Source organism: Microtus ochrogaster, linkage group LG4 (genome assembly GCF_000317375.1).
Source record: "Microtus ochrogaster isolate Prairie Vole_2 linkage group LG4, MicOch1.0, whole genome shotgun sequence".
In the NCBI taxonomy this organism is placed as follows: Eukaryota; Metazoa; Chordata; class Mammalia; order Rodentia; family Cricetidae; genus Microtus; species Microtus ochrogaster.
Genome location: NC_022030.1, coordinates 46,486,057 through 46,507,473, shown reverse-complemented (window position 1 = coordinate 46,507,473; position 21,417 = coordinate 46,486,057). Strand labels below are relative to the sequence as shown.

Genomic DNA, 21,417 nt, shown 5'->3' with positions numbered 1-21,417 from the left:
CTGAGTACTGGTTAGCATCCATGTGGGTCTCACACTAGCTGAGTACTGGTTAGCATCCATGTAGATCTCTCACTAGCTTAGTACTGATGATTAGCATCCATGGGGAACTCTCACTAGCTGTGTACTGATGATTAGCTTCCATGTGGATCTCACACTAGCTGAGTACTGGTTAGCATCCGTGTGGACCTCCCACTAGCTGAGAACTGATGCTAAATTTAGACTGTGTTCAGAGCAAACGTTGGGCATGTGTCTGTTATCCCATTGGATCTTATTTGGAGTACCAGACTTGTAGGACTACCGAAGAACTGGAGGGGTGGGGGGGGCAGTATATGTACACAACACAAACTCAAATAGATTTTGATAACAAATAGCTCTGCAAGCAAGTCAGTAAAATGTATATTTGAGTTAATATTGTGAACTAGATGAGCAACATACTTCATAGGTCTCCTTTAATGGGTATTCTAAGTACCAACTTAGTGGGAGACATGGATAACTAGGGAAGCTGGATGAGGAATGTGCAAATAATGTACTATTGTGGCATTTTTCTCTAAGTCTACAACTGTTTTAAAATTAAAATTTAACAAATATGTAAGAAATAACTTCAAAAGAGGTAACCATATGGGCACTAGGCCTTTTATGCTAGCCTATAGACCCTGTTCTTTTATATAGGGTAACTCCATGTATATATTTTAAGAAGCTTCTACATTAGTGGGTTTCCATATGATTTTCTCAAAAGGTCTTTAGAGTTAGTCACCCCTCCTATTCTTCCTCCTCAACCCTCTAAACCCACCTAGTTTAACCTTTCCAGTTTCAATATTTCTTCTAGGACCAATTATGCACTGTATCGTATCTCCCTTCCCTTGAAATCTCCCTTGATGACACACACATGCCACTTTGTGGTTCTTTACACCTTCTTGACTTCTGTGGGTTATGTAAAGAAAGGATACAAAGCTAAAATTTAAATTTAGCATCTACATATGAGAGCAAACATGTGACATTTGACTTTCTGGATCACCTCACTCGGGATGATGGTGTGTGATGTTTTTATTTATTTATAAGTTTTATTCATTTACCTGTAAATTTTGTAATTTTGATTTTTTTAACAGATGAACAATATCCCATTGTATAAGTCTACCACATGTTCATTATCTAGTCAATGGTTGATGGACATCTAGGCTGTTTACAGGTACTGGATATTGTGAGTAGAATAGCAATTAACACACATGAGCAGGCATCACTCTAGTAGGATATAGGGTCTTTTGGGTATATGCCCAAGGGTAACATAGCTGGGTCATGTGACAGGTATGTGTCTATCCTTTAAAGAAACCTCCACACTGAATGCAGTAGTGGCTGTAGCAGTTTTCACTCCCACTTGGAGTAAGTAACCCTATTCCCCACGCACATATTACCATGTGTTGTCATTTTTATCTTAGGTGTTCCGATTTTTGGAGTTATTGGCTGTTGGGCTTGTGTAGACCCACAAACATTATAGAGTTTTGCTATTACTCTTGGTTAACCCTCAAAACTTGGCAGAAAGACCCTATTGCTGAAGATACTACATATGTGTGTGAGAAAACATGGAGAAATCAATTAGTACAACCAGGAATGTGGGCTGCCTGACTTCATAGTGCTGGAAGGTGCTCTCCACACTGCCGTAAGAGAGTAATCACCAGTCTCCCCTGTCTGTGGTCTCTAGCTGCAATAATGAATGGTCTTGCAAAATATGCCTCCAGTGGATGTTTAGGAGTAACCAAACCCTTTGTCACTGGACTGAATTCTGATCCACAAGAAGAAATCCATACCTGGCCCTGTTAGAACCTGTGTGTCCTTACTTTAATTTACTACTATTATCCTACTAAATGGACATAGTATTAAACTGGCTCCTAAGAACTTATTGCGATAATCATAGATTAGAGCAGCTCTTGACTGTCATCAAGAAGCTGCTTCTTATAGAAAATTATGATTAACTTGGAGAACTACAACTGGCCAACCTGTGGAGAATAAGAGACTTCTGAATTCTCAGTCCTAAATGGAACATCTGTATCACACAGCTCCCCCACAAAGCTCAGGGGTCATTGCGGAAGAGGGGGACAGAAAAATTCTAATGGCCAGAGGCAGTGGGTGATTCCAGTGGGAGATGAATCAGTTTTCTGAAGGAAACAGAGCAGTTCCATGTATGAACTCACAGCAGTTGTGACAGTGCAAACAAAACCTATACAAGCTTAAACAAGGCAAAATCCCACCATGGAGGGAGAGGGGGAAGTGGGCAGAAAGTTTTACTCCTAGCTGAATAACTATTGGCCTGAGTAGCTTCTGTGAGAAGGTGGATAAGTTTTCTTTAAGGTATCCATGGTCAGACAAGCATGATCAAGGGATTGGCGCTATACCCGAGAGTATTTGAGCAACAGAAACGAGTTAGTGGGGTTTTGAAGAAAGAAAAAAAAGAACGAAAGAAGGGAGGGAGGGAGGGAGGGAGGGAGGGAGAGAGGGAGGAAAGAAAGAGGAGGAGGAAGTTGGAGAGTTTGGGGAGTAGGGTAGATCTGGGAGGAATTTAGGGAGAGGTAATCAAACTATATTGCATAAAATTGTCCCTTTATTCAAGGGGACATGAGTTATGAAAAGAATAAAAAGCTACTTTTCCTTTTAGTTCTGGGTCTGTCATAGATTTTTGTTTTGTTTTGGCAGTGAATAGGTGTATAAGATATATTTGATACTAAGAGTGTAAAATTTAATGTGAAGTTACACAGTCATTTTGAATGCCTTTTCTAACTGTATCAGTATTTATTAAGTTGTATGACTTTAGGTCTGTTTAATTGTGATGTATGATGTTTTTATTTATTTATGCTTTTTATAATAAAGTATATAAAAGTAATTTTAAATAGATTCTTAAAGAATTAAAATATTACTTAGAAGAGAAAAAATCAATGAATAAAAATACACATGAGGACCATAAAGAAATCTGCAGAGCACTCGATTTCAAATCATGAAAAATGAATCTTTTTCACCCAGAAACTACTCAGCCAGTAATTTTTTTAATTGATGATCAAAGATGTACAAATATTTATGTACATTGATTTTTTTCCCCTCATATAGCATAGTAACATGTTTGATGTGTACAACTATAAGCTGTTGGTTAGATAAATAACTAAATATTTATTTCTCCAGTGAAATATAATCAACTACTTTAAATGGTATTATTGAAGAATTATTTATAATTTGAGAAAATCCATAGCATAAACTAATTAAGATATAGGGCATAAAATTATACATGATAAATTATCTAATTATATAAAGGCTTGAAAAACAATTGGGAAGAAGTACACCTAAAATGTTTGTTAACAATGAGAACATATTTATTTATTGAAATACTTTGCTTTTAGGATGATTATAGAAAATTTAAAAGGACATTTATATGTAAGGACAACAAAAAAAAGATATGATAAAAAGGACTCTTGGTTACCTCTTGTTTTGAATTTGTCTTTCCTTTGAATCTGAAGGAACTGACAAGTGGCAGGAGGGGTTGTAAGAGGTAAGTGAGAAACCAAGGATTAGTGGTTATTGAGGGGGCAGTTTAAAGATATTGTTATCAAATATGTGAAGTGGTGTTGCATGGATTGGAAAATGAACTTACCACCTTTCTTGAACCATTAATCTATTAATCAACTTAAGCATCCATTCAATGAATCGCCTACTATCTTCTCAGTACAAAGTTGGAGAATCTAGGAGTACAAAAATAATTCAAACTCATTTTCAGCTCATTTTGTGCTTGACCCAAAGCAAATGGTTGGAAGAGGGTATTGTTATAAGGACTTCTCAACCGTGCAAGTGCAAAAGGAGGAAATGAATTACTTAGAATACCCAGCCTGCCTTATCATCTGCCAAGAATTTTGGCCCCTAGTTCTGTCTCCATGACCCACACTATACACACCCGTTTATCTGTACTCTGACTTAGCTATTACGTGTGCTGTGCACATACCTGAGTATAGCCTTACTGCATCACTGCTATTCCCAGTAATGCTCTGCATCCTACTCACTTCCTCCCTTCTTCCCTCCAAGTATCTTTAGGCATAGAATTCCCATTCTATTTGTTTCCCATTGTCCCATTACCCTGTTACACACTGTGGGAAGATTGACAGTAAAAAGTGCAAATAAAGAAGGAGGTATCATGGGCAAAATAAACCACTATAACATGAGCCTCACTTCCTTTTGTCTACTCTTCTCTATGGCCATCTATTTTCAAAGGCAGAACGTGATGCTGCCTCATCTCTCATGTGGTCCCGTATTCTTTTCAAGAGAGATGATGAAGAAACCCAAAGTCCAGATATTGTCCTCTGAAATAGAGAGGGGTTTTTTTTCAATCTTTCATTTATCCTCAGGGTTCCTCAAGGAGAATCAAAGTGAAAAAAAAAGTATAATAAGAATGGTTGTGTGTACAAACACTGCTACATTTCCTTATTGTTCAATCCTCTGGGTGACAGAGATGAAAGTGGTCATAAAGCCTCAGGAAGACTATGTGCATTTACAGAAAAGAAGGAAGGAAGGAAAGGAGAGAGGGAGGGAGGGAGAAAGGGAGGAAGGGAGGGAGAGAGGGAGGGAGGGAAAGAGGGAAGGCGGGAGGGAGGGAAAGAGGAAGGGACGGAGGGAGAAAGGAGAAAGAAAGGAAGAGAGAGAGGGAGGGAAGGAAGGATGAAGGGAGGGAAGGAGGGAGGGAAGGAAGGAAAGAGGAAGGAAGGAAGGAAGGAAGGAAGGAAGGAAGGAAGGAAGGAAGGAAGGAAGGAAGGGAGAAGAAGGAGAAAAGAAGGAAGGGAAGGAGGGAGAGAAGAAGGGAGGGAAGAACAAAGGAGAAAGAAAGGAAGGGAGGGGAGAGAGAGAGACAGAGAGAGACAGAGAGAGAGAGACAGAGACAGAGAGAGACAGAGAGAAACTTTGACCTTTCCATGAGCTATGATTCTGGAAGGAATAAAACTCTCCATTAAAAAAAGACATTTGAACTGTCCTTTCCTTTATCGAAATGAAACCCACGTGACAAAGCTCTCACTGGCTGCTTAAGCCCCAGAAACTTCCATCCCTACCTGGTAACTCCTTTAGCTCCCTCCCATATCTTCTGGAATTCCTGACTCCAAGGCTAATCTCCATCTTCTAGAAGCCTTCCTTCATCTTCCCCTACATAAGAAGGAAAAAAGTAATTTTGAGTTCTCAATTCAAAAGATACTTTTTAATTTTTTTTAAAATATACTTGGAATTTTATGAAATTAAATAGTGGAATTCTTAACATCCAAGTAAGTTTACCTCTCAATTTCTAAATTAAAATGAATGGCAGCATAGTTACATAATGCATCTAAGTTTCCCCAGAGAACTGGGGAGAGAAAACCAAGGTCTTCTATACCTGGAGTCTTCTCTGGAACCCAACTCCTCCAACTCCCCTTCTGTATCAACCACTTCTCTGTGTGGCTGGGAGCTGCCCAGCAATCATGCTCAGGTTTTCTTCATAGACTGGGTGCCTTTTGTGAGGATTAAAGAGATAATACACACAAAGAGAGCTTCTGGAATCATCTCTGCCATTTGTAAGTTCTCAGTATCATCCCTTCCTCAGTAGTAGTGTGAATATAACATTCCATCCACTCTAGATACAATTTCCAGAGACTTGATTAAGACCTACCACCCTTTTTGAACAGTGTAACTTCCTTACTTACTATTTTAAAATGTATTCTGGGATCCCAAATAATGAATATCAAATATAATTTTATAGCCCATCAACTCTATAAGTGAGAAGTCTCTGTGTTTTATTTTGTTCTTGTTTAATAGACTTTAATGGAATTTGATTTCTATTCCAGAATGACATAGACTGAGCTTGCCAGGGAACATACTAAATTAATTGTGCAACTATGAGATTATAAATATTAATAAATCATTTTTTCTCGATTTTTATCTTATAACCATTTAGTATTAATTTTCTTACAACATTCTGACAAACATATAGTCTCTTATTGTTTGACAATAAACTATCCAAATATATGCCGCACTTTTATAATCATAGCAAAGAAAGGGTTTGAGGGGCCCTAGATATAACTGAATCATAGGAACCCAGACTTTGTATTTGAGGGAAATAAATAGGATTTTGTTGTTGTTTAGTTTTGGCTTTTTTGTTTTTGTTTTTCACCAACTCAATCGTCTGCCTTGATCACTAAGGAGCAAGAACCACACAGGAAGTTTAAAAAGAGGCCATGTTTGTGTGCATAAGGCTAGCTCGGTAGGAATTACTTGAGTATATAGCATACCCTGGACTCTTTGACCGAGCAAAATAAGGAACAGTGTGTTGGTGATGCAGCTTGGTGCTTTCCTTTCTCAAGTAGAAGGTGGTCACTTTTGTCTGTTCTTCCTAACCTGACTGCTGCTCTCTACTTTCCATTGAGAGCCCAAGAAACGGGAGAAGGGAAGCACTTCCTGCCTTTGTCTTTTCTCTCTCCTTTGAAGAAAGCAAACTCTGTTTATTTTTTTCACTGTTCGGAGGAAAGTGCTTTCTTCTTTGCTAAGCCCAGCTCATTCATGAGAATGCTTGTCCTCCTGAACAGCACTGTCTGGCCTGTCTTCTGGCAGCTAAGTTGTCCTCATTTTCTTGTTATCTTTAGCTTCCTGGAGAGTCTTAGTGCTTACAGCCAGAGGAGCATGTGGTCAGCAGGTCTACAGGAAGTACCAATATACAACTGTCTCTCAGATACGAGCCCCTGTCATTCCAGATGTCTCAGTATCCACTTCCTGTTCATTCTTCCTAACCTGTCACCCAAGAGTACCCAGCTGAACTTATGTGTGCCCCTCCCTCCCTTCCTCCTAAGTGACCATGTAGTGCTCTAAGTTTTGTGGCATGGATAGCCAGACTTGCTGTTTGTTTCAAGTTCAGTTGATACTCAGAAAAAAAAAGTCTGTGCATCTGCATCAAATGGATTTAGCCGTTTCTAGTTTCCTTACCAAAGCGACTGCCTCAAAAGGTATTTTTTCATCTCTAGACCCCTCCCAATGAAGTGAGTGTACATTTAAGTATCATCCACTTAACATTTTTCTGCAGCAACTACTTTGAGATTGGTGTTGGTGGTAGAATGGACAAGGAGACTGCTATGTCTGCCTCTCTCCTCAGAATGGGTACTGTGTCACTTCATTGGCTGTGGGTCTGTCCAGGGAAGGATGCGGCCACAGGTTCTTTTCTTACCCTTAGCACTTGAAATTCTTTTTACTTACCTTCTTTTTATACAAAGACTAAGATAAGGAAATCTTTCTATTTAGAAAAGATTCCAAAGAACCAAAGGTTTCTATTCATTGCTGACTCAGGTTGCTTCTCTATTGCTGTGACAAAATTTAACTTACAGGTCTATCACTGAGAGAAACCAAGGCAAGAGCTTGCAGCACAAACTCCCGAGGTTCACAGCTTACAGCCTGCTCAGCCCTCTTTTTATAGAGCCCTGACCTTGTCACCCACAGTGGGAGGAGCTGTCTTTCATCAATTAGCAACCAAGATGATGCCCCCAACATGTCCACAGGCCAATCTGAGGGGGATAGTACATTAACTGGGGGATTCTATTCCCAAGTAAGTCTAGGCTTATGGAGAGGGAGGAGAGAGAGAGAGACAGAGAGAGATGAGTTATTTTCTGTGTGAACATGTGCGTGTATTTGCATGTCTTCCTTCATTTATTAGTGAGGAAAGAACATTCTGCCCTTTCTTTGTTAATCTCTTTAACATTTCATTTTCTGACTTTCTGCTTGTCTTTAAATTATCCTGAAAATTACAGCAACCCTGGTGGGTAAAACGAGCTGAGAAAATTTCAAATGTGTTTATAATTTCTACCTGCCATGTTTGGCTGCTATTAAATGTTGCTCTGTGCAAGTGGGATTAACTGTATTTCAAGCAGGTTTCTCCCAGACTGCATGATTGAGAACCAAAACCATGCTGGTGTTGTGAAACACAAGTGGTGTGTACTTAATGGTTACTAGGCTTTGCATTTTGACTCTACCATGGGTATCTGCTCCTGTGACATCATCTTAGCTAATGAGATATGGTTCCAAATCCGTCAGAGTTTACCTAGCTTATTATCAGATGGAAAAAAATAATTTCTAATTATTTACCATCATAAATCATGGAAGAATTTTGGTATGAAATCTTAGATGAACCTCGTTTAACTGATATTTTATTCTGTTTGGCTATATGATTCAAATGATTATGCTTAATTAACCAAGCTACTTAAGGAAAAAGGGATGTTATTGAGAGGGAACCTCTTTCAGCCTTTGAGAGGCTGGACCAGGTTGAGGCATGGCTTTGGGGTAGCAAAAGACCGTGGTCCTGCCCTCTCTCCCCTTTCTTCCTATGCTCCACTTCTTGATGTTGGACCCCTGTTTCCCTTCCATAAGTTTTCCCTTTTAATAAAGAAAAACTTTAGTATATTCCTAGTTGGAGTTAGCTTGGGACTATTTGACTGGTGTTCCCCCCATTCGACATGTTCATCATGGTATAGAGAGTTTGTTTTGTAATTAAAATTGTCATGCAAAAACTGCATTGCTGCATTGCAAAGCTTCCTGCAGTAAAATCTCTAAGTGATTTAAGATGGAGTGCTAGTGACAGTTTCCACTTAAGCGTTCTGCAAATTTTCAATTTCCTTCTTACGGAATTTCTGTTCAGCTAATATGTGTTGCATTTTCTAGATTGGATTTTCTTTTATAATTTCATACATATATAATGAGCTTTAATCAACATTCTTCTCTTCTTCAAGCTCCTAACCAACCACTTCTTTCCAGGTCTCCCTCCTTTCATGTCAGATTGTCTGTGTGACTCACTGTGTGGAACTATTGTTGTCTGTCTGAGGAAGCTCAGGCTTGGGAGTTATCTGCTTGGAGAGGCACAATGTCCTGCTGACTCACCAGTGAAACCCTGATCCAGTCCTGGGGAGATAAACTCCAGAGTAGAGTAAAATGCATTCCTCTCTTCGAGGACCTTGGACTAACTGGAGTCTTTAGAGTTGCCAGTGAAGCAATGATACGAATCAAGGATTGTGGGATTCCAGGAATGTTCTAGATGAGGATGAACTTTGTGAGCATGCTAACATTTCAGATGAGTCTTGGTGACATGGGATTTCAAAATGCAAAGCCAGAGGATGGGAGTGTATTACTGTCTTCAGTTAATCCGAGATTGGCAAGTGCCAAATAGATGAAGCAAATTTTAGAAGTAGTATCATTTGGAATAACTTTGAAAAGTCAAAGAGATGTTGGATACTCGCTGAGAATCTCCTGCAAAAGTCCATTTCTTCATCAGACTTTGAGAACTGTAGAGAAACAGCCATTAGAATCTGCATCTGGGAGTCTCATGGATTAGGTGTAAAGTATACTCAACCTTGTGTAGCTGAGTTTCCACGTTTGTTAAGTGAGGTTCAAAACACCATGTAGATTGTAGGGTTAATGTAACAACTAAGCAAGCACAGCTGCTACCATGCACTGAGCACCAAATAATGCTCACCTCTGTTGGTGTTTCCTGTGCTACAGTCCAGCTCAGTGTTTGTAAAATGAGTGCATGGATGCCCCGTGTTACTAAAGCTGGTCATGCTCCTAATGTACATTGTGCACCACACCTGTGATGGACAGTTTTAAAGCAAAATAGGACATATGCAAGAATATCCTTGTAATCTTCAACAGAAGCAACCACTAATTACCGCAGCAGCATGAGACAGGTGACTTAAGCAGCTATTTTAAAGTAAATGACTATCTCTGTAAGTGATGAAGATACTTACACAATCCAGCTGTAAAGTTTACTCATGAAGACATGGCAGTTCCAAGTACTATTCTTATATTTGGAAATATCAGAGATACTTTGCAAGTATTCCTAACTGCTCCAACAATAGCTACAGTAGTTCGTTATAATGGTTCTCAAGAGTGGTCTCAGGGCCTGCGGTATTGGTCACCACCCAGGGACGACAGACAGGCAGTCTGTTTTCCCTACAGACCTGCTGAGTCAGACTCCAGAGGGTGGATGTTGAGTTTTGTTCAGCTCAGGAGAACCCAGGGGCTGGAGCTGGTGAGCTTCAACAACCACATTTCATACCCTATTTCTGCATTCTGTGAACAACTTCACATCCTGTGAAAATTCAAACCCAATTGAGTTGTGCCTTTTTGGCCATGCGCCCCTCATTCTGGCAAAGGGCCAGTGGTTAGTACAATCCAGTTACCCAACTCAATTATACCTGATGCATTTAGGCAAACTCAATTGTACCTGACTTCGTCAAGCCCAACTCGATTGTGCCTTTAAATCTCCACACTCAATTTGATTGTGCTCAGGATTTGTTGCATGGCACCTTGTAACTTGTAGACTTAGGGACAAGCCCAAGGGAAATGTTCTGGAGATGGTGGGCTTTTTGGCATCTGTCTGTTCTCCTGAATTCCCCCAGTGCCACGCTGTCCCTCTTTTCCCTCATTGGGTGCTGCAGAGTAAGGAACTTCCGGTTGTCCCAGTGTAGCCCTCATTCCACTGCCCTTCCCTGAACCATGGCAGAGGCAGTAGTTGCCAGGGTCTTGTTTTCTTTTTCAAGAAATTGGGACAAAAACCCACACAGATTTTGGAAAAGTAGCAAAGAAATGTTATTTAAAGAAAAGCAGAAGAAAAGATAAGATTTAACCTGGGAGCTACAGCCACAGAAGTAAAGATACTAAAGGGCCCAGGTACAGCACTTAGGAGTTGTGATTACTAACAGGGTGATGAGAATGGTTCTCGGTTTTGATTGATGGGTTAAGTTTTATAATTGTTTTCCTGTTGCACGTGTCCCATCTCTACATCTGATGTTAATCATATGCACACCAGATTCTGCATAGGCTTCTGATGGTAAATTGGGGAATCTTCCTAAAAGTTCATTTGGGGATACAGTTTTGCCTCACCGCACATCACCCCAACTGCTTCAGGCTGGCTTATTACCCACACCCACACCCACTCCCCACTCCAAACACGCACCCTTTATCAAAACAGAACCATTAAGTAAGAATACCTTTGTAGAGATAGCTGCTTTCGTCTCCGTCAGCCTTTTTGAATGTGGTCAGCAAGCACAAGGCTGGGGGATTAATAGTCATTTGCTATTCTCTGAAAAGTGCTTATTCCTGAAGGATGTCCCTGAACCCTGTGAGCAGACTCGAGGCTTGATAAAATAGATGGCAATAAATGATCCGGTTGGGCCTCATTGAAACAGATGCAGGAAGAGCCAGCCGTTGTACCTGGACTGGTGACTTCCAAGTCTCAGAATATAAATGCTTACAGCCTTGTATCACAGGCTGGTTTTGTTAGCAATTGACGGTGGTAAAGGGGGTGTGCCTTGTACTCTAAAGATCTCGAGACACTCCAGAGTGCGGGGCCTAATTACATGTTCGTGTGAAGCTAACCGGGACTGCTGGGAGTCTCGGTCCTACTTTCGTAGTGCAAGATGTTCTGTCTTGTTAGTGGCTACTGCCACTGTCATTAGGCGTCATGAGCCTGGAAAAGGAACAGAAATTTCCTAAAAATACATATTTAAACAGCTCCAAAAATGATAATATATTGATCAACCATCTCTTATGTCCCCCTTGTCATCTAGTTAGCCAAATGTTACCAGTAATTTATACCAGCTGTTGCTATGAAGCAGCTGCAGGAGAAGTCGGACCCAGAACTCTGGGGATCATCTTGATTTCCTTAATTGCCTCCATTTCTGTGATCAGTGTGCTCATGAAGGTGGATTTGGTGTAAGATAAGAAAATGTGTTCATTGTGTAGAGGGCATTTGACAATTAGGGGAAGAACGTGTGGTCTTAATTGATCGCGGCTGATTTTTCCAGCTGTTGCTGAGTAAAGAACACATCTGTGGAGCTGCCAGTGCGGTCCATTTCATTTGCAGAGCGTACTTAGAGATTTCTCAACATGCTTCATCGGCTGCTTTCCCAGGAGAATGCGTGATCTTTACCAGGAGAGAAGACCAACTTAAGATAACTGGCTTTCTTTCTGAAGGTCTGATAAAACAAAGATAGACAAATAACAATCTGTTGCCACTTACCTCTTCCCTGCCCTGTCCCTGAAGATTCTCTGGGCAATGACTTTTAAATATGTTCTCATTATTTTTAATGAGTGTGCAGACACGGGACGCATAATGCAACAGTAGATAGGTGCCCTTTCTCTGAACTTGTCAGGTATAATAAAGCATCACAGAGGTTAAGATGCATTTTTCCTTAAGATATTATAATTATTTAAATCAAGATCCCCCCCCATGCACAATTCATATACTATTCAACTATTGTTGCTGCCTAAGTGAGGCTCCACTGAATTCCTAGTTCTTTTTGAAAAAGGGTATTTTATCACAAATGTTAAAAAAGACAAAAGAACACTTAATATTGTTATGTCTTTTTAAGTTTACCCTTCTCTAAATCTGCTTTGGGTGGCAGGATATTCAATTATAAAGGAGTTCAATTATGTTCCCTGGCTACTGGCTACTTATTGAGTTATATGAAGGACTTTTATCACCTAGTCTTTCGGTAATTAATTCTTTACATTTCTTCTTCTTCTTTTTTTGTTTTTTGGTTCCCGTCGGGGAATCAAACCCCGGTCTCCCGCGTGACAGGCGGGGGTACTCACCACTATACTAACGAGGATAATTCTTTACATTTCTTAAAGGCTTAGGGCCTGAGGAAGGATTGCTTAGCAGCTTTAGATGTTATTCCAATTTTCTGATAGCTTTTCTTTTTATCCTTTTCTTTTCTTTCTTTTCCTCTCCCGTTCTTCTTTCCTTTCTTTCTTTATTTTTTTATGCAAATACCACTCTGTGGTATTTCTCAGTTACTAAATTTACTTCCAGAACTGGAGATATAGCTAAGTGCTCAGTTGGTTGAATACTTGTCTAGCATGGACACGACCCTGGCCTAAACCCTCATCACTACAGAAGTCAAGGTACAGTACATTCCCTCACGCGCCAGAAGTACCATTATAACTGATGACAGCCGGATAGAGAACAGACTCACCTGCCATGAGATTGTCTTCGCTGGGTGTCCATTCTCTCGCTGTGGACCCTTCCCTGGCTGGCTGGTTGTTGAGTGTCTGTGCTGGCTAGTTTTATGTCAACTTGACACTAGCTAGAGTCATTGGAGGAGAGGGAGCCTCAATTGAGAAAATGCCTCAGTAAGATGGGGATAAAGGCTTGCTTGTAGGGTGTTTCCTTAATTAGGGATTGATGTAGGACGGCCAAGCTCATTGGGAGGCAGGCTGCCCAGGACAGGTGGTCCAAGGTTCTAAAGAAGATCATGGACGTAAGCCAGTGAGCACTACCCCTCCACAGCCTCCATATCAGCTCTTGCCTCCAGGTTTCTGCCCTGATTGAGGTCTTGGTCTGATTTTCTTCAGTGGTGGACTGTGATGTGGAAGTGTAAATCAAATAAACTCTTTCCTACCCAACTTGCTTTTGGTCATGGCGTTTCATCAAAGCAATAGATACCCTAACCTGGACAGCAAATATGGGAGACAGTGGTTCTGGATCATGGAACTAACTGCTTTTGCATCCCCGAGTGAAGTACCAACCTTCAACCTGACCGGAGGGGTTGTCCTCCTTATACCCCTTCCCGTTAGCTGAGTTTTTTACCCTTTAGACATTTGACTTCCCACTAGAGAAAGAAAATATACTCAATTCAACATGGAAAGAAAACAAGCCAAAATTCCCAAAATAGGCAGTGACAATATCATCTCCATCATTACCATCAGTCCATAATTTTCTCCCATGATGCTCAAAGAGAAGTTGAGATTTATGAAGACTATCTTCTTTTTTTGTTGTTTATTTTATTTTTTATTTTTTTTTATTGAAAAAAAATTTCTGCCTCCTCCCCGCCTCCCATTTCCCTCTCACTCCTCTCCCCCTCCCCCCACTCCATTCCCCCTCCTTCTCCAGACTGAAGAGCAGTCCGGATTCCCTATCCTGTGGGAAGTCCAAGGTCCTCCCCCCTCCATCCAGGTCCAGGAAGGTGAGCATCCAAACAGGCTAGGCTCCCACAAAACCATGTACTGGCTTTGAAGACTATCTTCTTGAGCCTCCACTTTCCTCTGGAGATAATAGGACTCAGTTGTGCAATGATATTGTCTGAACTCCCATGATTCACTGTTTAATTTATAGAATGTTTATTTAACAGTTATCCTATAATAATATTTAATAATACTCTGCCAGGTACTGGATAATCAAAACCATGCTAAAACATGATCCTGAACTCCATTAGCTGAGATATGCTAAGTTCTATTGAAGAAGTGAATCTAAACAGGCCTGTCATCTGGGGGAAAGCTAAATGAGGGAAATAGTTACATAAATTCCAAGTAGAATTTGAGAGATCAACAATGAAGGAGAAGTTCTAGAAAGAAAGAAAGCAAAGTTATTTAAAGGTCAAGGGACTACCAAAGTTAAAGAATATTCAAATCACAAAAGATTGCATTTATGAGAAAGCACATTGGGTAAGCCCTGGATAGATTCAAAGACTAAGAAGAGAAAAGCTTTTCGGGACGTGGCAAAGCATGAGCCACAAGCAGTGGAAGACAAACTGAACTATAAGGGAGAACAGGAAGAAACACTCCACGTTGCTTATGCTGATAGTAGTGTCATCTCCCTATGCAACCGCACAAATAAAATCTGCTGTTAGCACACTTTTTCTAAAAACAACATAGAAAGCCCGTCGGTGTGAACTTAAAGTCTAATAGATGCCCTTTCTTGTATGTTCTATGTTTAGAGGTATGTACCATTGTTTGATAAACCACCCCTAAAAATAAAGTCTTCTTCTCATGGCTCTGTGGGTAGCGTGAGTCGTGATATTGGTGGTTTTATGAAGACTGTCATGCAACCGCATTCAAGTATGGTTTCTCCAGCCTGGAAAGCCCTTGGTGGTAAACTCTCTTTCATTTCTGTTCCTTGCTGCCAGCTCTTGAGTATTGCTACCTCTAGTCTTCTTTCTGGGTCTTCTCATCCTCCAAAGACTAGGCAAATCTTCTGTAACTTTCTTGGTGTTTGTAAGGTCTTAAGTGATGTGGGCATTAATACTGATTATCAACTTGACAAGATCTAAAATGGCCAAAGAAGCAGTCTCAGGACAGAACTATGAGCATTGTTTGGTTGCGTTGATTAAGGTCAGAAGACCCGCCTTAAAAGTAGGCAGCATCCTTCAGTGATAGGGTCCTATACTGAGCAAAAAGGAGTAAGGGAGCCAAGCACCAGCATTCCTCACTCTGCCCTCCTCCTGAATGCAGTGTGATAAGCCAGACTTGCAGTGTGACAGCAAACTCCTACCATCTCCAACTTCCGAACATGATAGAGTGTAACCTAAACTGTGAGCCAGGATATACTGTTTCTCCATGAATGACTTTTGTTGGCTTATTTTATCACAACCACAAGAAAGGAACTAAGAAGTTTCCCAGGAGATTTCTGCCTTCCTCTCTTAGACATAACAAGTCTTGAGACCAGAAAAGGGGTTAGGTATAGGGAAACAGATTCTCAGTGTGGAAGGAAATGATGAACCCAAAGTCATATCTCAAAGAGATCATTCACTGGAGGTTAATATGGTTACACTCTACTATATCATATTAGCAAGCCAAAGGAATATTAATCATGGACATGAGAACTGGGAAGAGGCCCAGGAATGTCTCTAAGTGGGTAGATTTGGATTGCTCATTGAACTCTATCATCTTAATTCCATTCAAAAAATTATTTATTTTGTGATTTTTTATGCATATACATGTCATAGACCAGCTTCAACAAAAATATCACTTACCAGAGTAGGGGCACGGAGATTAGAAGAGTAGAAACGAACACAAAGATGTGAGTGAAAATAATAAAACATGAAACATAGAATTGTATCGGGAGGGAGTTCCAGTGAAATCCTGCATTTAATTTCCAATTGCTTAAAAAACCCCAACCCCAAACGGTTAGAGTAAGATAAAAACTCATTAACATCATACAAAGAAGTGAACATACCAATTGAAGGTTGAGGGCTACATTCTTAGGTGAATATTTTGTCGCTAGAGCAAGACAAGTAATGCTCAGACCCTAAACCTAAACATCCTGCAGGCAAACCATTCCCTGGGTGAAATCTGTTGTTATCTTCTTAAGGGAGTAGGAACTTAGTTAGATCCTTAGACTTTTGTTTGGGGTACAAACATACCTATTTCTCTATTCCTGAAATACAAGGTCTGGATATTAGCCACATCTGTTGACAATAACCTTTAGAGAGCAGAACTCTCTGATCTAAATCTAGGTGGGACCTTTGTTTGAGGTAGAAAGAGACAATAACCTTGAAGGAATAGAAGTAAGTTCTAACTCTCTGACCTTTGGTCAAGGTGGACATAGGCTCACATTTTTTGGGCCTCCACATATACACTTTTAGAAATACAAAGTTGATAAAATGTGCCCCCTTTCTCCTATATGGCTATACAATAACATTTTAACCATATGGACTTTTGACATAGGCAAACATTCTGTCACTATGTCACACACCACTGTGCCTAAAGAGACATGCTTTTAACTATCATTTCCAACCTTTGAAATTTATTCTTTGAGGCAGTCACACTCTGAACTGGAATAAGGACATAAGAGTTGACTTGTATCCATGCATAATACGTCAATAAATACCAAAATCATTAAATAGAAATAATTTAGAGTAAACAGACAAAAGAACATTCTTGTCTATAAAAGCAGATCGAACTAAATGGTCTCCTGGGATTCTTCCTTTTCCAAACACTATGCTCTAAATTTCTGTGCATGAAGTCTTGACCTGACACTCAGTTCAGACAGGACCTGAATTATGAATGATCTGTATATATGAATGGGCAGCAGGAGTCCTGCTTTGCCGGTGTTTTTATTCCACACTTCTGCATGCCTAGGGAGCATTTGACCCTTGGGGTGCCATCTCCTAAGTAAGTGGAGAGCTAGCAAATTGCCAACAGTTATTTTTCACATGACTATGTCTTTGACCTTCTGCCATGACAACACTTGTTGCCATAGTAATAGGTGCAGAGGGAGCCACTTCTTTGGTTCTCTGCTATTGTGGCCACTGTCAGGAGTTTCACTTCTATAACCTGCATGCAAGGACATGAAGTTCTTCCTTCCTTCCTTCCTTCCTTCCTTCCTTCCTTCCTTCCTTCCTTCCTTTCTTTCTTTCTTTCTTTCTTTTCCTTCACTTGTTGTTTTCTGACCTGGAATATTGGTGAATTTTCCTAGATCTTGTTCAGTACAGCTCCTTTATCAGAATGTAAATTATCCCATATTGACTGGTATGTTTTGGAATTTCACGGAATACTGTAGGGTAACTAAAGTCCATATAAAATTTATTATTATTTCTTATAATGAAAAAGAATTGTTCAAGTTGCAAGTATCAAGTTTACAAAAACCTAAGTGTTTAGTGTGTTTTCTGATGAAGAATCACTGTGTCATATACATAGCCACCAGTTATTTCAAGCTTGTTTTCATTCCAAATTAAAAAATGACTGGATTATAAATATGCTTCATTAAGGTTTAAGTCATATTTAATGCTAAAAAGTGTTGCTTTCTGCAATGTTCTATTAGAATAATGTGTCTGCTCAACCCTAGGGACTTGTTGAGAATTTGGCAGATACTTTCAGTATAATCACAGATACAGGGCAGCTCAGCTCCTCTTTGTACTAGACAGGTTGTTTATTATATAAATAAATATCAGTGCAATTATTAAGTAGATAATTTGATGTGAGGTGTAGGCACGCAAAGAAATTCTTTTAAAAAAACTGAAGGCTGTTGATTTTGTTGGCAGTGACTTTCTCTTCATAACAGTGACTTACTCTCTATCACCGAGATGCAAGGTCTAGAGATAGAGCCTTGACTCCAGCTGCATTACTGACTATGACTGTAAAAATATAAGTAATTTTTCATAGTGCCAGAGTTAATAACGTGTCACTATTATTTGTGCACTTCTACAACAGAAACCAAGTCCTGTGTGCCCTGGTTGAGAGGAAAATAAAGACAAAAAAAGCTACCCCCCTCCCCGCTCAAACCCAGCCTTCATTGCCACCAAGAAACAGAGAATCCCCTCCTTAACCTGTAGAGTTCCTTGCAGAAAAGAAGTGCTGCTCTCCAGTGTAAATGCCTCTTTTCCTTTGAGAATGTATCCCAAAGATGATGTTGCTTCTTCTCTCTGCTCTCAAAGGCTCTCAGGGGAGTTGGCCTCCCTTATCAGAAGCTCCCAGCCAGGCAGGGGCAGCCAGCACGGGGAGAGGCCAGGGCAGGGGGCTCGTCAAGGCCACTGGGCAGGTAGTGAAAGGCCCCTCACTGTGTTAAACAAATGCAGCTTCCTTCCTGGCTTCCGCAGGGGGTGGTTTTGTTTTGCACTTCTCTTCTGGCCTGAGAACAATCAGGATGCATAAAACCATTCTCCCTGTGAGAAGATGTGCATTAGATTATCATAAATCCAGCAATAAGAAGTGCAGTGGTCAACGAGAACAGACATTCGTGGGTGAAATAAAAGGTTTAATTGAAAGTACTGTCTCAGGGGAGACAGGTGATTGAGCGCAGTATTGAGTAGATGCTAATTACCACTGTTCAGAGAATGAAGAAAATAAAGGAAAGATCATTTGTTTGAAGTTTTCATTTATTTCTATTTCTTTTCAAGCGAATGTGGGAGTTTGTTCTACTCATGTGCAATGTTCTTGAAACACTAGAAGACTTTCTTAGGGAATTAAAACTGAATTTTTATCTAGATAGTTGTATACTATTAAATAACAGATTAGTATATTTTATATATATATATATATATAATCTCTATGTATATATAGATAGATAGAGTTTCACAGTATAGTAAATTACTAAATAATTTCTAGATTACTTTTGGATGTGCTTCTCACCTTTATTTTATCCCATATTTTTAGTGTGCTGTGTCTTTCTCCTTCAACTTAACAGAACAAAAAATAAAAAGCATGCATCACTTTGCTACTTTTTCTGCATGACTAAAATATTTCAGTCTCTCTATGTCTATCATATTGTTTAGCCAGTACCCTACTTTTGCTATGGCTAATGTCCTAGGATGATGACTCCAGCGTCCAGAGAGACAAAGTCTAGGCTCAAGGAGGGCCTTAACAAGAAAATAACTGGTCAGGTATCTCTCTTACCTATTTTATTTTAAATATTGACATGTTTGAATTATGAGTCATATCATTCTTTCAAGTCCAGTAACTATAGAAAATGTTCTGGACTCTGTATCTGTTATGCAATGGTTGAAAATGGAGAGGACTAGGAGATAGGAATATATGAAGAGTGTTGATCTAGTAGGTAAAAATAAGTACATCAGAGCCACTTTCAGTTTGTTTTTCAGTTTTATTTAGAACCAGTATTCACTGACTGAATTCAAACTTTAAAACTCAATTATCTAGGTGTTGATGTAGATATTGTCATGTTTAATTGTAAAATTTTACCTTTAGGTGCTTCATTTAAGAAGGGTGGTTGTCAAGTAATGTCCATTGCCATAGTAATGTAGAAATGAATGGCAAATTTACTTCATCTCATGTCAAAACATAGACGTGGATGTGATCAAATGAGCAAAAAAAGTAAATGTGTCATCATCTGAGAAACTTTTGCGAGCCGTTTCCTTGCATAGCTCGGTCCTTCCTTGGCAGCAAAGGGCAAGCCAGCAGGACTATGCTAAGCTTTATGACAGCAATGACAGGAGGACACTCATTTAGCTGCTGAGGACATCCCCAAAACATCACCAATATTCTAAGATCCCAACTGGCCACAGAGAAAGTGGTAATAATAATTCCTCTACAAATACAGTACCAGCCTCTAAAATGACTTTGACTGCAATGCTGGAACTTACTTAACAGATTTCTTATTCTTTTTAGTGAAATGTAGCGTGGTACATGGAAAAAGAACTCAAGGGGTATTTGTCAACTAAATTGTTTTAATGGTGTGGTCCATCTGTGCTTTTGATAGATATTAGTAGCATAGACATAAGTGGTCTTGTAGCCCTTCCCATCCTCAAAGATTTATCTGTGTGATTAGTGCTATACTGTAGTTACATGTAAAGTATCATAACGACTTAGATGAACATCTCAGCAGAGAGTGCAGTTAAAATGGGCTTTGTTGGGTCTCACTTCGTAGGCAGTTGACAAAATCAGTGAGAAGAGAGAGTGCACTTTGGGCAGAGAAAGTCCGGTGTAAAACCTAAGAGAAGGTATCGTAACGTGTGAATGATTGCTATTCTAAAATACATGCCAGAAAGTTCAATTTAAAAATGTTAAGAAGCTGTTTTTATAGATAAGATACAAGACATGGCTGTCACATCCCATGCCCTTTGATATCATTATTTCAAAGGGGCAGAATGGCAGAGACATGTCAACAAAGTTGATGAAGTAATGCCCAGATACTAAATGGATTCAATGTTTGAATTAAACATAAGCTCCGCCCTTGATGAGATCACAGCAGTGCAGCAGAGGTATGGTGAGCAGCATGGCAAATGATTATAAAAATAGGGAAATAATTATAAAAGTCATAGTAACGAGCAAAAGAACTTAAAATGGGAACTGTGAGTAGGGGATTTATCTACTGATAAGTCCAGAGAGTATGTTAAAGGTCGAGTCTAGATGCTAAGACACGGGGTGCTTAGAAATAAATAGGAAAGATTCTTATCATATTATCAGGGCAACATTCTTTTTCATTTGATATACTTTCTGTGCCAAATACATATACAAAAAAATACTTTTTTCTTGTGCATAATTTCATGGCATAACACAAAACCTGTGGTCTGTGCCATCAAGGAAGCCCCTGACTAGAAACACCCTCTTACTAATTGTGCGTAGGTGAAGTTCCCTGTTAAATGCACAGAGATTAAAATCGTATTGTTTTGGATTTCTTTTAGAAGCTGAACTCCTTGGGCTTGTACTCAGTTGAGTAGTTCTTATCTATCTAGTCTGTGAACAGTCTTGTCTGTGCTGGAAAATGCAATTGCATGGCAGAGAGAAGTTGTGCTCAGCCTCCTTTTACAAAATATTAATTGGAAGTATTTTGAACTTTTAAAATGTCCATATTTGTGCACTGAGTTTTACAAGAATGTAAACAATAAAATTTTTCCCTCACCTTTTTCTTGCTCTCATATGCACATACCAGCAAGAAAGAAGATACTTCAGAAGTTAAATACTGGGACTGAAAAGATGACTCAGTGGTTAAGAATACTAGCGCTCTTAACCTGGGTTCAATTCCCAGTACCCACATGGCAGCTCACAACTGCCTATAATCCCAGTTCCAGAGGATCCAACACTCTCATACAGACATACATGCAGGCAGAGCACCAATGCACGTTAGATAGATAGATAGATAGATAGATAGATAGATAGATAGATAGATAGATAGATAGGTAGGTAGGTAGGTAGGTAGGTAGGTAGGTAGGTAGGTAG

At 39.7% G+C, this 21,417-nt stretch overlaps 1 protein-coding gene and 1 non-coding gene across 2 annotated transcripts in view; one reads left to right on the top strand and one right to left on the bottom strand.

Annotated features, from left to right (window-relative positions):
- Pard3b (par-3 family cell polarity regulator beta) overlaps positions 1–21,417 on the top strand; it is a 1,033,383-nt gene that overhangs the window by 545,568 nt on the left and 466,398 nt on the right. The window lies entirely within an intron of this gene.
- Trnad-guc lies at positions 12,564–12,635 on the bottom strand. The gene has a single exon. It is a non-coding gene; the product is annotated as a tRNA-Asp (tRNA).